Genomic DNA, 18,295 nt, shown 5'->3' with positions numbered 1-18,295 from the left:
CTTGCGCAAGCACCCTTAAGGCGTCTCATTAGGAGTCGTGTATAGCCGCCATCTTGCGTCGGCCATCTTGCTCAAGCATCCTTAGGGTGTCTCTACCCATCTTGTGCAAGGACTCTTAAGCCGCCTCATAAGAGCAACCGCCATCTTGCGCAAGCATTCCTAGGGTGTCTCATAAGGAGCCTTGTATAACCGCCATCTTGCGCAAGCATCCCAAGGGGGTCACATAAGAATCTATGTATAGCCGCCATCTTGCATAAGCACCTTTAAGGAGTCATGTATAGCCACCATTTTGTGCAATTAGCGTAGAGAGATGACTGCTGTAGAATTTTCCTTTTTAAATTATCCGCCACCATATTTCAAAGGTATGTACCTAAAGAGTATAGCACTGAGGTTTGCGATGTAAGATGGCGGATAACAGCTGACAAAAAGCCCGTGAGTTTGTTTACTAAACAAGAGCACGTGGAATTTTTCAATTTGCCGCCACCACATTTCAAAGATATCCAGCTAAAGATGGCAGCACGGTGCTCTCTTGATTAAAGATGGCAGATGACAGCTGACGAAATTGCCCGCATGATAGCAGCACAATTCTCTATTGATTAAAGATGGCGGATGACAGCTGTCAAAAACCACGTGGCTTTGTTTCCAAACAAGAGCACATAGAATTTTTCTAATTGCCGACACCATATTTCAAAGGTATCTAGCTAAAGAGTGCAGCACTGAGGTTTGTGATGCAAGATGGCGAATGACAGCTGTCAGATAAAACCACATGAGTTTGTTTCCAAACAAGAGCACGTGGAATTTGCCACCGCCACCAAGAGGGCAGCACGGTGCTCTCTGGATTAAAGATGGCTGCTGTCAAAAAGCATATTTCAAATTATCCGACACCACATTTCAAAGGTAAGTACCTAAATAGGGCAGCACTGTGCTCTATGGATTAAAGATGGCGGATGACAGCTGTCAAAAAAGCACGTGGATTTGTTTACCGATTCAAATCTCGCGCTAGTCAGGTTAAGTTGGCAGCACTAAAGTTTAGGCCTGTCAAGATGACAGCACTGAGGTTAGCGATACGTTGTTGTCTGTCAAAAAGCCAAGTGGCTGTCAATAAGCACGTGGATTTATTTACCCTGTCAAAAAAGCACGTGGATTTGTTTACCGATTCAAATCTCACGCTAGTGAGGTTACATTGGTACCACTAAGGTTTAAGCCCGTTAAGATGGTAGCACTGAGGTTTGCGATACGTTGTTATCGGTAATGGCTGTCAAAAAACACGTGGCTGTCAAAAGGCACGTGGATTTGTTTACCAATTCATATCTCGCGCTTGTGAGGTTAAGTTGGTACCACTAAGGTTTAGGCCCGTCAAGATGGCAATACTGATGTTAGCGATGCTTTGTTTGTCTGTCAAAAAGCACGTGGCTGTCAAAACAGCACGTGGATTTGTTTACCAATTAAAATCTCGCGCTTGTGAGGTTAAGTCTGTACCACTAAGGTTTAGGCCCGTTAAGATGGCAGCAGTCAGGTTAGCGATGCGTTGTTGTCAATGACAGCTGTCAAAAAGCACGTGGCTTTGTTTACAAATTCAAATCTCGCGCCAAAATTCAAATCTCCCGCCGAAATTCAAATTTCCCGCGGGAGGAGGAGGCCTTTCCCGAGAAACGGAGGAGGAGGAGGAGGCGGCAGAACTGTCCAATTATACTACTCCTAAAAGCATTCCTCGCCCACGTGAGAGTGTTCTGCACAACGTAGACGACCTACGTAAAATGTAAATCTAAGGCATGCAATTCGATATTTATGGAGAATAGCGACATACATTTAAGCTAGCTCGCTATTTTGGAAGCAGCGCAGTCATTGTTTACAATAAAACCGCGCACAAATTTAAATACACGCAAGTTCATTCGATTACGTCTAATGTTCCTGCAAGAAAGCCAGACTGTAGACAAAGAGCATCAACGTACACGTGATGCCCAATGTTGCCAGAACTTTCACCGTACGCTTAGAAGGACCTGAAACAACTCTCTACTTTATTCCACAGATCGTACTCTATTATCAGTCTAATGATTTGGGACCAGTACCATTTAAAACTATAATAAACCTACAACGTGTGACAAGGCGTAAGCAAGTTATGTTGCGATGAATATGTGCTAACGCTACAAACAGGCACTTATTCCGTAGGCGATATTCATTACTCCATTGAAACTGTGTTAGTTGAACAATTTGGTGATAGTAATAATAATTACAATTCTCTCTTACAGTAAACAACATCAAGCTTAAATGCCTCACTGAGTCTTCTTTCAGACTGACTTTATATCATAACCTGATTCGATTTGCTCGGATTTTCAACGAGGTAAATCATATCGAATATACAATATGTCATGAATTTTTATCAACCTATAACAATTGAATGGATGAAAACCATAACGGTATAAGTGACATTTTTGAAAAAATGAGTTAGGTGCTGGATCTAACTCTGGGAGGATGTATCCTCTCACCAGCAAAGAGATGCAAGTGATAGCGGTAATATTTGTGCTCTAGTGATGGGTGGTATAACTACAAATAGCATGCTTTATATGAGTGTTAAGTTGTTTAAATGCCTTTTTCTCTGAATGAACAAAATGCTACTTATACCGTTATGGTTTTCATCCATTCAATTTTCGATGACCATCATGTAAGCATTCCGTGTAATACTATTACAGACTTGTATAATAATAATTAACAAAATTCTCAAGACCTGCACGATTGTACCATTGTGCCCGTTGGTACACCTACACGCCACACATTTGAATTTTCCGCCTTGAAAGTACTCCTCTACAGCTGAAACTCTTAACTTTAAAACTGAATTAATTCAGCCGTTTATCTGAAGATGTCACTGTGTTAATTTCGAATTGTTTTTGTTTTCTAATTATCAAGAAGTGTGGACATTCTCTCACAGATGTCTCTACCAAAAAGTATGATCATGCACCCTGGTGCGAAGTGAAGGAACTTTTCTTGAAGATATTTTGTATTCATACGTTTGTTCTTTACTAAATATTGTTCTTTCATTTGTGCGTTGGCAATATTAATCTTTCTTTCCGCCAGTTTTGAAATTAACCAATCGTAAATTTCTGTCATTAATTTTCAGCCAATGGCGTCTTTCTTCTCTAATGCCTATGTGTAACTGTAAGCTACCCAATAAACGACTGTGGGCGTGTCTTAATCATTCATGAAAGGTCTCGAATCTTCCCCGAGAGTAAAAAAACTGATTTTCCTGGCTCTCCGCCACTCGTACAACATCTAGCTTAGTGTAGGGAAGTATAGCAGGAGGCGGGAAGTGCCTCTTTCATCCGCCAGCAGCTCTTCTACAAGGTAATGGCCTTTTAACATCTTTACTTCTTGCTAGCTCAGCAGATTAGCCCTCGGGAAAAGTCCAAAACTTTTCAATGTAAACCTACCTTTCTAAAAATATAACTTAGTGCCGGCTTATGTAAAAGTTTCTTATTACTTTAACTGTAAATCGGGGATAGAGAGTGCTTTACCCTCTCGAGCTCCCCTTCTTCTTGAGTTGAGGTGACTACGTTTTCATAACCGATTTTCTACTCTTAATGTCTTAAAATTTTCTTACACAAGTCACCTCCCTAGTTTGGGTATAGCCCCTGTATCACCGGCATAGTGCCCCTAAGGTTTTATACGGTTTCATTGTAGGAGTGCAAGCAACTCCTCCATTCATCTTAGTATTTTGGGCCATTTAATTAATCTGTTCTTTCCTCTAAGGCCCAGTAGGTTGGGTACGAGATACCCCCGTTTCATTTGATGTAAGTGGTGCCTTGTTGGCAATTTGTGTCATAGTCTGTTATTGCCTTTAATAGGCTTGGAAAATTGAGAGCGGCTCAGCTCTTTCTTGTGTTTGAAATGTGCCTCTGGGAGGTTTGAGGTTAAAAGTTGGGAGCAAGTGCTCCATGTAATGAGGGGTTTTCTGCCCTTTGGTAATATGTGGTTGTGAGCTGAGAGCTCAGGAATTGTAAAAATTAGAGCTTGTGGCCCAGATTGTTAAAGTCTCTCTAAATCTAGGCTTCTTGGTCTTGTACCTGATTTGACTTGTTGTTATTTGTTAAAATCCGATATTTTAATGTGAAAATTCTTGTTTTGAAAATATAGCCTTTATTGAAATTTTAATACATCTTTCGGCCTTGTAGTTAGACCCATTCCAGCCCGCACCTTCTTTCACCTCTGCCGATCCACCAAAATATGGTAACAAGTGGTAGCAGAGCGTGGTTGAATGGGTCTCATTTTAGCCTTTTTTGATGGCTAAACATTGCTTTTGTTTTGAACTCTAACAATTTTCTCAGTCGCTGGAATTTTTCGATTTTTTCTAAATTTGTAAAGTGTCTGTCATCATGTCCGGCCCTCGCGATATCCTACATCCCGGCTATTTGCGAAAGGAGGAATTGATTTACGAATTAACTATTAGAAATATTCAATCTAGAGGCACGGTTGCGGCCGATACCACTAAGCTTAAGGATTCTCTTGACTTGCCGATTAGTATCCCCATCTTGAGGGAGAAAGATATTGACGACGCTCTCTCCACGTTCACTGATAATGCTAATGTGCTACCATCTGTAGTTAGTTTTTTTGAACGGGGTGATCCAACACCTAATCAACTTTAACGTGTACAAGCTAGATTGTTCCACTTTTATAATAGGGTTACTGATCTATTGTCTCTTAAGTTAAATGACATTGAAGGGAAGGAGGCTAGTGCTCTTCTCGAAAACATTTCTAAATTGTCCAGTAAGGTTAGCCTATTTTTAACTGGGGCAGTACCCCCCAAAACCGACCAACCCGCTCTGGTTAACATAGTTAGCGTGGAGGATTCTCCCACGGGAGAAGGAGGTAGAAAATCCGTGGCAACTCAACAAACATCTGCCCCATTGGAAACCGAGTCAGGTCGTCGTACATCCATCACTCTATTTGTGTTGAATAATACACCCTCTGAAACAGCTTCTCCACCCCTCAGGCCGTTACCTACTATGTCACCCGGGTTCAGTAGTTTGCCTCACCGATTAGCAAAGTTGCTCAGGGGTATTTCTAAATATTCCGTTTACTCTACTAATGAGGTCATTGCATTTTTAAGATTTTTACTTGAGTTTCATGATCATGCTCATGTTTTTTCTCTCTCTCCGTGTCAAATACTTCAGATTTACCCTCATTCCATTGGTGTCCTCTCAGACAAAATAGTAAGAGCCATTGCTGAACAATCACCTATTGAATACTTCCATGCCCACCTGCTAGCTATCTTCATCCCGGCTAGGGCAAGGTCCTCCCTAATAGAGAAATACTATTACAGAGTGCAGCGATTGGATGAAAACCTGGCAGACTTCATCCAAGACATTAAATTCTACACGAGGTTATTTGCTCTTCATTTTCCTGAAGACCAAATTGTGCACGCTATTGTAGAAGGCATTTCCCCATCATACAGGTCATACTTGTGTTTCGCGTCGCGTCCTCAAACCTTTGTTGAGTTAGAGGCTATGGCTGTATCAGCAGAAGGTGTTAGACATGCGGACACACTGCGTGTCGCGAAGGAGCTCCCTCCATCTTTAAGTAATGTTCTTCCTCCACCTCGCCGAACCGTCACACCCCGCAAATGTTATGCTTGTGGGTCGCCTGACCATCTTCGGAACAAGTGCCCCTTGATTAGACCCAATGGGACAAGGAATGGAGCAGTGTCATCCCAAGGCTGTTTTAAATGCGGCTCATTTTCCCATATAGCCAAGAATTGCCCGAATACTAATAGCATCCCCTCCTGCTCAACTTCTGGTGCACTTTCGTGCATCACCAATAATCAAAAGTGACTAGTGGCATCGGCTGAGTCGGCGTGCCCACCTTCTTCAAACTCAGCCCCGGTTAAATCCGATCAAATCTCAGGGAAAACTCAGTCTTCTAATTTATCATTTGAAGGTCCCAAAGAATGTCTTAGGATTGCTGCGGATACCCCCGCACCTGTATCTTTTCTCAAGATTGAGTTAAATAATGAACCTGCTACTGCTCTATTAGATTCTGGCAGTGTGTGTTCCATTACTTCGGCTGAGTTGTACTCTAAATTAAAATCTGTTTGTAAACTTCCTGATTATTGTTCGTCTTCGGTTCAATGCGTTTCGGCCAACTCATCTCCATTAGAAATTTTGGGTTTTCTGTATGCCAAAATTAGAATTGCTAAATTTTCTTGGAAAGTTAAACTGTTGGTACCTAAGCACTTGTCTTGTCCCATTATATTAGGAGCGGATTTCATGTCTCACACCGGCCTTGTGCTCGACATTCAGAGCACGTCGTGCACTTTCAAATTTGCTTGTAATTGTAAAATCCGCTTATTGAAATGTAATTCTGTATCATGTTCATCTGTTTCGCCTACCCAGGATGAGATGTTGTTAGACCTTAGACATCTAACTGAGGAGCAGGCTGATTGTATTCGTAGGTTATGTCAGTCATTTCCAGAGGTTTTCTCCGATACTCTTGGCGTTACTGACCTTATCGAATACAAGATTGAAGTTACGGATTCGATTCCTTTTTGATTTCCACCTTATGGGTTATCTCCACCTAAAATGAAGGCTCTGAAAGAGATCATAGATCAGATGTTAAAAGATGGTACAATTCGGCCCTCTAAGTCTGATTATTCATCGCCTATTTTCTTAGTCCCAAAACCCCAAGGTGGATTCAGGCCTGTTTGATTATAGGGCTTTAAATCGGAAGGCGGTGTTACAATCTGTGCCCCTTCCAGACCTTCACTCTTGTTTCTCGTGGTTTCGGAAAGCTACATTCTTCACCATCTTAGACCTCAATCAGGCGTATAATCAGATCCCTCTAGCTGAAGAATCTAAACATCTGACAGCTTTTGCCACGGATTGGAACTTGTATGAGTACAACCGCGTGCCTTTCGGGCTCCCCACCGAAAGGGTAAGCTGTGCTTACGAGACTGCTAGACAGGGTCTTCTCCGACATCAAATTTGAGTATCTATACCATTATCTTGATGATGTCGTATTTTCTGAGACCTTTGAAGAACATCTAGATCATCTGAAAGAGGTCCTGATTCGCCTTCGTAAGGCAGGGTTAACGGTGAAGTTGTCCAAGGTCTCTTTTGCTAAGCCTTCCATGTCATTTCTAGGGCACATTGTGTCATCCGATGGTGTCGCTGTAGATCATTCTAGAACACAGGCCATCCGTGATTTCAAACCTCCTAAGGACATCAATAGTATTGCCAGATTCATTGGCATGATGAATTTCTTCAGGAAATTTATTCCTAACTTCGCTAATAGAGCGGCGCCCTTGAACTTACTTCGTAGGAAAGGCGTCAAATTTGAGTGGGGGCCTTCTCAACAAGCCGCTTTCGAAGATCTTCCGTTATTGCCATGCCTGAATTCTCGAAGAAATTCATCGTCCAAACCGACGCGTCGTCGTCGGCGGTGGCTGCAGTCCTTTTTCAAGAGACTGAACTAGGGAGGCGACCCATCGCCTATGCGTCTAGAACTTTATCGGCTCAAGAAGCCAAGTATTCCATTTATGAACTTGAAGGTTTGGCAGTCTTATTTGCACTAGAAAAGTTCCGCCTCTATCTGGAACATGTCAAGTTCGACTTGGAGACAGATAGTCAAGCCTTAAGTTGGGTCTTAGCTAGGCCGCGTCACACTGGTCGCATAGCCCGCTGGGCCATTAGAATTTCTGCCTTCCAATTTGATGTCAGGCATATAAGAAGGACTGAAAATGTTGTGGCTGACGGTCTAAGCCGTATGTTTTTCAATGATGTAGAGCCCCTTGAACAGGAAGACAGTTCTTCACTTCCCGAGTCCATGTCTCCTGGTGTAAATGCCATACTAACGGATGCTCCCATGTGGATTAGGGATCTTGAAAAATATCAACGTGAAGATCCGACGCTGGCCCCTATTATGGAAACCCTTTCTTCTGGGGAACATGTCCCTTATGTATTGAGGAATGGTGTTTTATGTTGCCCGTCGAGGCATGATAAGAAGATGAAAGTTGTGGTTCCAGCTGCCCTTGTACCTATGATCTTCAAGTACTACCATGAGACCCCATTAGGGGGGCATTTAGGCATTTTTAAAACCCGAGAAAAGATCCGAGAAATGTTCATCTGGAAAGGTATGGACGGTGAAATTCGTGAATTTTTAAAAGCCTGTAAATCGTGTTGGCTTAGTAAACCCACCATGTCCACAAAGCAATGGCTATTGTCTTCTCATCAAGCGTCACGCCCCATGGAACGCCTCTATATCGACAATGTAGGACCCTTCCCCCAATCAAAGGGGAATGCCAACAAATTCATCCTTGTGTGTGTAGATAGTTTCACAAGATTTTCCTGGCTATTTCCGACTAAGCTGGCTACCGCTCAGTCCACCATTTCTTGCTTAAATTCTACCTTTGCTTCTTTCGGTCAGTGTCAATATTTAGTGTCTGATAATGCTACAGCCTTTACCTCCAATCTCTTCCGTAAATTCTGTTTTGATCTATCCATCTCACATGTAACAACTTCTGCATACTATCCTCAACCATCTCTAGCTGAACGGGTCAATCGTAATCTGAGGTCGGCTCTAATTGCCTATCATCATGATGATCATTCTAGGTGGGACACGTCCTTGCACTGGTTAGCTTTCGCTTTGAATTCGACGGTTCATGAATCTCATAAGTTCACTCCAGCTTCCTTGATGCTTAAGTTTGTACCAAACACGCTGCTCTGACAGCTTTTGCCACGGATTGGAACTTGTATGAGTACAACCGCGTGCCTTTCGGGCTCCCCACGGGAGCAGCTGTGCTTACGAGACTGCTAGACAGGGTCTTCTCCGACGTCAAATTTGAGTATCTATACCATTATCTTGATGATGTCGTCGTATTTTCTGAGACCTTTGAAGAACATCTAGATCATCTGAAAGAGGTCCTGAGTCGCCTTCGTAAGGCAGGGTTAACGGTGAAGTTGTCCAAGGTTTCTTTTGCTAAGTGATATTCTACCCGAGACAATAGATCCAGATAATATTAGAGATTTTTGGAAGAAGGCTAAGGTCAATCTTAAAGTTTTTCATGAAAAGGAGGGAAAGATATGATCGTGGACGGAGCCCCACCAATATAAAGGTAGGAGACCAAGTTATGGTCAAAAACTTTGTTCCCGCTGGCAAGCTAGCCCCCAGATTTCATGGGCCGTGCACCGTTTTGGATTTCTTAACTCCGGTAACATTGTGAGCAATCCAGCCACCGAGAGGATCTTTAGGGTTCACCTGTCTCAGGTGAAATCGGTGTAATGTAATTGTTAACTTGCCATTTGTGTTTTGCAACGGTGTAGAGGTTATATTTTCTATTAATGTTAGGCCTTCTGCCCTATGTTTTCTTATCGGCACTGTATAAATATGTAAAACCTTCTCCTATGGTCACTCTGCTGTCTCTTCCTTGCGGCCATTACCAAGCTCCCGTCTCCTGCTAAACCATACCAGTGGCTGTAAAAAATAAATAATAAAAAAAATTCTACGCCGCTGACCACTTAGCCTCACCTACAAGATCGTAAACTAAATTAAGAAATCAGATGTCAACAACAATTCTGCCGCCGAGATTTAATTGTTTCAGTGCCCGCAGCCGTTCGACGCCTTACCGCCACAGTGGTGGGGTAAGGGCCCACTCCACTCCCGTGATGTCCTACAGTGTACGGAGCGCCGGAGTCTATCTCCCGGCACAGGCTGAAGTGCGGCGCACCAACCGCAAGCTTATCTGGGGACTGTAAACAAACTTTACAACTGTGGCGTCCTTCACCACAACTACCCGTCTCATAGTGCGGGAGAGAGGTATCTCAGGGTACTTGAGGGGTCCGGGCGACCTCGACTGGACTTTGGCAGCGGCGGTTGGTCTTGCCGTTAAAAGTAGCAACATGTATTTGGCAGCATACAACAAGAAAGACACTCTAAGTCTGGAGTTTATCTCGTCATCCACCAAAAGGACTTTGAAAAAAAAATGTTTTCTTTCTTCAAAATTGTTCTTCTATTCAACATTAAGAGACTTTTTCATCTATTAATGTTTCTTCCATGTACTTCAACAAATCTATCACCAAGGAAGCAAAAATTTTCGTCAAGTTGGGTTAAACAAAACTTGGACTTTTGTTTTGGAAAATAATTATCTTCAACATTCTTCTGCGTCACCCCTTGGAAGGACTTTTGGGGGGGGTCTGTACAGGTTGGTACACCTACACGCCGCACATTTGAGTTTTCCACCTTAAGATACTCCTCTACAGCTGAAACTCTGAACTTTAAAACTGAATTAATTCAGCCGTTTTTCTGAAGATGTCACTGTGTTAATTTCGAATTGTTTTTGTTTTCTAATTATCAAGAAGTGTGGACATTCTCTCACAGATGACTCTACCAAAAACTATGATCATGCACCCTGGTGCGAAGTGAAGGAACTTTTCTTGAAGATATTTTGTATTCATACGTTTGTTCTTTACTAAATATTGTTCTTTCATTTGTGGGTTGGCAATATTAATCTTTCTTTCCGCCAGTTTTGAAATTAACCAATCGTAAATTTCTGTCATTAATTTTCAGCTAATAGCGTCTTTCTTCTCCAATGTCTATGGGTACCTGTAAGCTACCCAATAAACGACTATGGGCGTGTCTTAATCATTCATGAATGGCCTCGAATCTTCCCCGAGAGTATAAAAACTGATTTTCCTGGCTCTCCGCCACTCGTACAACATGTAGCTTATTGTAGGGAAGTATAGCAGGAGGCGGGAAGTGCCTCTTTCAACCGCCAGCAACTCTTCTACAAGGTAATGGCCTTTCAACATCTTTATTTCTTGCTAGCTCAGCAGATTAGCCCTCGGGGAAGGTCCAAAACTTTTCAGTGTAAACCTACCTTTCTAAAAATGTAACTTAGTGCCGGCTTATGTAAAAGTTCCCTATTACTTTAACTGTAAATCGGGGATAGAGAGTGCTTTACCCTCTCGAGCTCCCCTTCTTCTTGAGTTGAGGTGACTACGTTTTCATAACCGATTTTCTACTCTTAATGTCTTAAAATTTTCTTACACAAGTCACCTCCCTAGTTTGGGAATATCCCCTGTATCACCGGCATAGTGCCCCTTAAGTTTTATACGGTTTCATTGTAGGAGTGAAAGCAACGCCTCCATTCATCTTAGTATTTTGGGCCATTTAATTAATCTGTTCTTTCCTCTAAGGCCCAGTAGATTGGTTACGAGATACCCCCGTTTCATTTGATGTAAGTGGTGCCTTGTTGGCAATTTGTGTCATAGTCTGTTATTGCCTTTAATAGGCTTGGAAAATTGAGAGCGGCTCAGCTCTGTCTTGTGTTTGAAAAGTGCCTCTGGGAGGTTTGAGGTTAAAAGTTGGGAGCAAGTGCTCCATGTAATGAGGGGTTTTCTGCCCTTTGGTGATATGTGGTTGTGAGCTGAGAGCTCAGGAATTGTAAAAATTAGAGCTTGTGGCCCAGATTGTTAAAGTCTCTCTAAATCTAGGCTTCTTGGTCTTGTACCTGATTTGACTAGTTGTTATTTGTTAATATCTGATATTTTAATGTGAAAATTGTTGTTTTGAAAATATAACCTTTACTGAAATTTTAATTCATCTCTCGGCCTTGTAGTTAGACCCATTCCAGCTTGCATCTTCTTTCACCTCTTCTGATCCACAAAAATATGGTAACAATCATTACAGAAGAAAGTAGTTATAGCTTTTGTGAAATACCGTCAGTAGAGCTCTATCATCTGCACCACTCCCGCGTCCAGGTGGGGATACACGAGTTCCAGACTAGCTCTTAATAACAATTCCATCTACTAAATATTGTTGGGTTGTGAGTTCCGCGTGAGAAAGTGTGCCGATGGCCTACGGTAAATCCCAACCTACGTAGATGAACGTCTTCAACACGCTATCATTCGGATACCGTACTTGTATGATACCGGAATTTATCGTAAAAATCAGATTATCATGGCTTGTCAAGAATTCCGTATATGTCATCAACAAAATCGCAATCAGAATTAGTCATTATAAGCTTATATCTAATACTTATTCTAAATAGTCATTGAAAGAATTTAATGTTTTCACTACTCAGCTTTTATTAATAAATTGGTCTAAGTATGATTTGAAATAAAGGTAGAGTATATTGAAAAATTATTTATACGCTATGGCTGGTTTCCTACGCAATCAGCATCTCAAAATGATGTAATTATGTAGCATTGGAGAAAACAGGTTTAGAGAAACCTTTAACATAAAAGAAATGAAATCAGGCCTCATTTATCTATGTCCTAATCCTGGCCTGTCAAAAAAAATTGTGTCATAATTAAGTAATATCCAAGGAAATTAAATGAAAAGAAAATAAATAAATCATATAATCAAGTAAAATTATTCAACATAATTAAAATAATCGGATGCATCCAAATGATTTAAATAAAATAAGCTATACTTCCTACTATATACAATGTTTAAATTGGGTTTCAATTGAAAATGTGAAAAACGCAAAGAAGGTGGCCAATAATTAATCATCAATTAATTAATTAATTAAGATCTGGAATCTTTCTATATTAAGCCGGATTGCTCCTTAAAATTACCAAAATTCAATCGTCTGAACCTAAATTCACATGCAATTAAAGAAATGCATATCACTCGGCTGAACACTTCACATCAATGTCCACGCACAGTAGAAAAATCGTGTGAGAAAATAATGTCTGTCCATTAGGGATTTTCACTAGTTGATATTTCAAATTTTTGTATGTTTCATATTTCATACCAACTGACCTCCATATAAGCAAATCTAAGTCCACTTTAAGTCGTAAGCAATCTCAAATTAATTCCATCGTAAGGCTTATGTGGCTAAATCATTCAATTATTATTTTAATTCATGGTTGAAAATCAATTAAAGTGCGTATATGATTTAATATAGCATTACCAAGTGTATTTAATTAATCTTCCAACGAATAATACCATAGGTGGAAAAATTGACACATAGGAAGACTCTATCTTCATCTAAAATCCACATATGAAAGACTAAGTTACCAGTGATGTATTAAACTGCTCCCATAAAATCAAAAGTTAAGTTGCCGTATGGGAGAATGCATGAAAACAATCGTAGGTATGTCAGTGAAGGCCTAAATATTGATGTAGGTGGCCTCTCGGCTCTTCTGATGATCCTACTCACTCAATTAATTCTATACTGATGGCATTGAGATCGTATCCTAATCTGTCTTATATATATTAGGGAATAAAATAGCGATTGAAAACAATATGTTTCAATACCTATACCTTAGCATGTGCAACCTACACATACTACCATCTCTCGAAGAAATACTACGACCAACTTCCTAAATAACAATAACTATCACCATCAAAATATACTATCAACTCATATGCTTATTACATTCACCATTTAACATTTCAATTATCGCGTAGCATTCATAATCAAAGCACTCGTTTCATCAAAATGCGCAACATATGTGCCATAACCTACACATATATAAATCATTATCATTACTGTCATAGTATCAAAGAACAGCACATCGTAACCTTAAAACTGTGCCACTATATTTTACTGTAAACATTCCCTAAATACGATCTTTACGCTTGTTATCTTGTTAAAGCCATCACGCATGTATAAATTAGCTTCCTCTTAATACTCTAACACTTCACTGACAACGAATTAAGAAAAATATCAATCACTTCTCCAATATCATATTGATAAACGTACGAACGGCATTCACTGGTATTTTACACCTATGTCTGGGATTTACGGTAACTTCAGATGAATACCTATTTCCTTGTAAGTACACTCGTATATTAACTACGCACACACAATGTCATAATGCACATTATATATTAACCAAAAGAATAAAGGTTTCTACTTATGACACGACTCAAATGGGGACTTAACTTTGCTTATTGGATATTGATTTCCATCTCGCTGTTAATCGTCATGGGATGGTAGGCCTCGCTCCATGGTTCGGCTGAGGTAATCGGGTCCATCTCGTACTCACAGCTGATTACCGCCCTCCTGAGTCATCAATCTCGTGAAGCGCCACCATAGTCGGAGTAGTCTCTGCCTCAGCTTCTTAGAACATCATAGTGGTCTTCATTGCGTCAAGGACAGAATAACACAAGGCATTAGTTGATTTATACATGCTGTAATCTGCTTAGTAGTGCTAATGCGAAAAGTATATATGTAATTTAGTCCGTCTAATTTGCTTATAACAGCTCTAAATATCGTCTTATTTCAACTGCCTTGCTCGCCGAAACGGTGTGAATTTTACGTGCTTTTAGAATTGCACTCTATTTTCCGTTTAATTCAGCTCTCTTGACGTTGTGCAGTATCGGGCAAATACAATGTTCCGAGCCCAACCGTGACGTAGTACAGATCCAACTTGACGTTTCCTAACAGCTGGTCTATAATCTCACGTATATGTGTCAATCACAGCTGATGTTAAGCGGGTTATCGCAGATTTGATCTTTTCTTCAATAATTTATTAAAGAATGCGATAAGTAACTGGTTTCTTTACTCGACTCCGTCTTTTCTTCGATGCAGTGCTGGATTGAGATTTTTGCTAATGGAAGATTTTTTTTCAATAATCGATTTAAATAATCCGCTCTCGTCATTCTTTCGCACCGCCTTCTAAAAGTGGTTCTTTCCGTGATTGCCGGTTGAATTTATTGTCCTTTCGGCTCGTATCGCTGCTAATTGCTTTTATTTTAATTCTTTAATGGCTGGAGCGCCATTTTTGTTCCTAATACGGCAACTATAGAACGGTGAAATGGCACATTTACTCCTCCCACGTTGATTTAAATATATGGCTTGCTATATATTTATCTTATATGTTTCTAATGTCATAATGGGACTTTTCACTGTTCTTAGTTCTAATTTTGAGCACATTACTGTAAGTTTTTACAGATCAATTGGTTCGTTCTTGTCATAGGCCACTCAGTTCTCATTCCTTGTTTAACTGCGATATCTGATAAACTCTAATCCCTTTGTTCCTTGAAGTATAATTTAATATTTGCCGCGATGTGTATTCCTTTACTTCTACCATTCAGGTCGTGAACTTCGTATGCGTTGTTCCCAAATGATCGATGTATAACGAATGGTCCATCGAATAAATGTACGAACTTTGCAAATACTTTAGTGGATACGTTGGAGATTGCTGGCTTCTTTACTAATATTAGGTCGCCTTTCTTCAATTCAGGATGGAATGTCTTGTGTTGTATCCTCCTCAGTCTCCTCTGGGATTGTTTATACATCCTCTCTCGAACTAGTTGGTTCAGTTTATCTTGGTCTGAACTTGGTTCGGTAGGTAGCTGAATTATTTTGTCCCATGGTCTCTCAGGTCTAATATTGTAGTGAATAACTTTTGGAATTTGGCCGCTGGATTCGTGGACAGTGTTATTAATGCTTTCTTCAATTTTCTCAAGTACATCTATCCACTTCCAGTGTTGCTTGGAACAGAATATCCGGCAAAATTTAGCTATTTCTTTCATATATCTTTCGACTGGGTTGGATGCTGGATGTCTTATTGAACATAGAACATGTTTAATTCCCATCTCTTCCATAGCCTCTTTAAATTGAAGTGATGTAAACTGGGTTCCTCTGTCGGACAACAATCTCTCGGGTTTTCCCATGTTAGGCAATATGTATTTAACTAGACGTCGTATTACTTGTTTTCAATTAGCACGCTGTATTGGTTGAAGTGATACGTATTTTGAGAAAACGTCCATAACTACCACGATGAATTTATTTCCTTTTTTAGCCGTAGGAAGCTTACCAAATATATCGATAGCATATAACTCCCTGGCTTTGTGTGGTAATATGGCCCTTGGTTCATGTCTTATTGGACAATTACCTTGTTTAAATTTCTGGCAAATATCACAAGTTCTTATTAAACTCCTTATAGTCCTTCTATTTCCTTTCCAAGTGAACTTTTCTAAGATGACTTGAGTCACTTTCTCCATACCGCCATGTCCTGTGATTCTATGTACGTGCCAGATCACTTCTCTATATAATACTGAAGGTAATACGATGCGTACTTTATCTTGATCTTTGCCTGTCTTAGCCATGAGCATACCCCGTTCGATGCTGTATACTCTTGATATTTTCGACCTTGCCTCAGAACCACAATCTCTATTTTCTAGCTTGTCTATGATATTCTTCAACTTCTCATCCTGACGTTGCAACTGTACAATATTCCGTAATTTTTCTAGAATATCCTCATCTTCTGGAATTAGCTCTATTTTATGGACTTCCTCCATGTTGTCCACGGGGTTTCGACTTAGAGCATCGGCTAGGATATTTTCCTTTCCACTACAGTATTCGATCTTTATCTGGAATTGTTGAGTGAACAACATCCATCTTGTTATCCTTTCGTTCGTCATTGCTGCTTTAAGTCCGAAAGTCAACGCTTTGTGATCCGATCTGACGGTTATCGGATATCCATAGATGGTCTTTTTCCACTGCTGTAAAGCATAGACTATTGCTAGTAGCTCTTGTTCTGTAGTAGTGTAATGAATTTCATGACTCCTCAACTTTCGACTGGTGAAGGCTAAATATACTCTTTTAGGAGGTGTTCCCTCTTCCTCTTGGTACAAACACGCGCCTATACCGACATTCGAGGCATCTGACTGGATAATAAATTCCTTTTCGTAATTAGGATAGCCTAACTTTATACTTCTGGTCAGCAAAGTTTTCAATTCTTGGAATGCCCTTTCCGCTTTTTCATCCCACTTCCATCTGTTATTTGTCTTCAACAGATCCTGTAGAGGTGCTGCGGTTTGAGTGTAGCCTTTACAGTGGTTAGAAAAGAATTGGGCCATTCCGAGGAATTGTCGTACATGTTTAATGCGTTTTGGTCGAGGAAAGTCGCATATCGCCTGGATTTTTACTGGGTTTGGTCGTACCCCTGTGCCATCTATCATGTGACCGACAAATAATACTTCTTCCTGACAAAATTTGGACTTGGCTATGTTGATTTTGAATCCAGCTGTCCTTAGATTCTGAAATAACTTCTCCAGCTTATCACAATGATCATCGAATGTCTTGGTTGCCAAAATGAGGTCGTCTACATAACAAGTTAGAAATTCCTTCACCTCTGGAGTTAAATTCCTATCCAGGGCTCTCACCAAAACGGCACAACTGTTCTTCAGCCCGAAAGGCAACCGACAGTAGACATAAGTCTGACTGTCAAACATGAATCCCGTTAGCAGTCGAGACTTTTCTTCAAGGACAATATGATGATAGGAAGACGTGAAGTCCATCGTCGAAAAATACCTCATGTCTCGGAATTTTTGTACAATATCCTTAATCTTCGGTACAGTATTATATTCAGGAATTAGCCGGGTATTTAAGCATCGCGCATCTAGGCAAATTCTCAGTTTCCCGTTTCTTTTCACTACTATTACTAACGGGTTCAAATATGGACTGGAGGTTTTCATGATGATTCCATCATCCTCCATGCCTTTTATAATTTCTTTTACTTCTGAGAAATATTTCTCTGGTACCCCATATCATTTCCCTTTAAATGGTGTCCAATCATTTACCAACAACTTGTACCTAAAATTGGAAATCTGTCCCGGCTTGTTCCTGAATAGATCTGAATATTCCTGCAAGATTCCGTGAAGTTTGGATTTTTCAACAGGTGAAATTTTGGCATTGGCAACTGCCTCTGAGATGTTTGGCACATTTTCTTCCTCCACTGTAATCATGACCTTCTCAATACTTTCTAGTATATTCTCACATGACATTGACATCTCATTCCCTTCTATCTGCAACTTCGGATTCCTTTCTGACTGTGGATCCTCTCCTTCTTCCTCGACATTCACACTATTAACTACACCAACGCCCTCATTGATCTTAATTCTTTCCTGTTTTTCTTCAGTATTCTCATCGCAAATAGGAAATCTTATCTCTTGTTTCTCCATGTCAATGGTCATTCCTGTGACTGTCATAAAATCTATTCCTAGTATGATGTTATATTTGATTCGGTTCATGACTACGAATGGGTGTTCAAAATTTCTGTTTCCTATATTAATCTCCAGATATGTTTGTACATTACACTCCACTGTCTTGTCAGGTACTATACCCCGTATCTTAATTTTTGACACTGGTATTGTTAGTAGTTTCATTCTTTTATTCATGTCTTGGAAAAGCTCTCTGGATAACACACTAATACTGGCTCAAGAATCCACGACGCAATGTACTTTAAGTTCTCCTACCCTTGCTACTATAATAGGTAAATTATATCTTTTCTTCATATGATGCTTTGTTAAGTCCTTCACCAATTCTTCAGAATCAATCTCCCACGAATCT

Source organism: Anabrus simplex, chromosome 5, assembly GCF_040414725.1.
Source record: "Anabrus simplex isolate iqAnaSimp1 chromosome 5, ASM4041472v1, whole genome shotgun sequence".
NCBI lineage: Eukaryota > Metazoa > Arthropoda > Insecta > Orthoptera > Tettigoniidae > Anabrus > Anabrus simplex.
Note: the sequence above shows the minus strand (reverse complement) of the source record.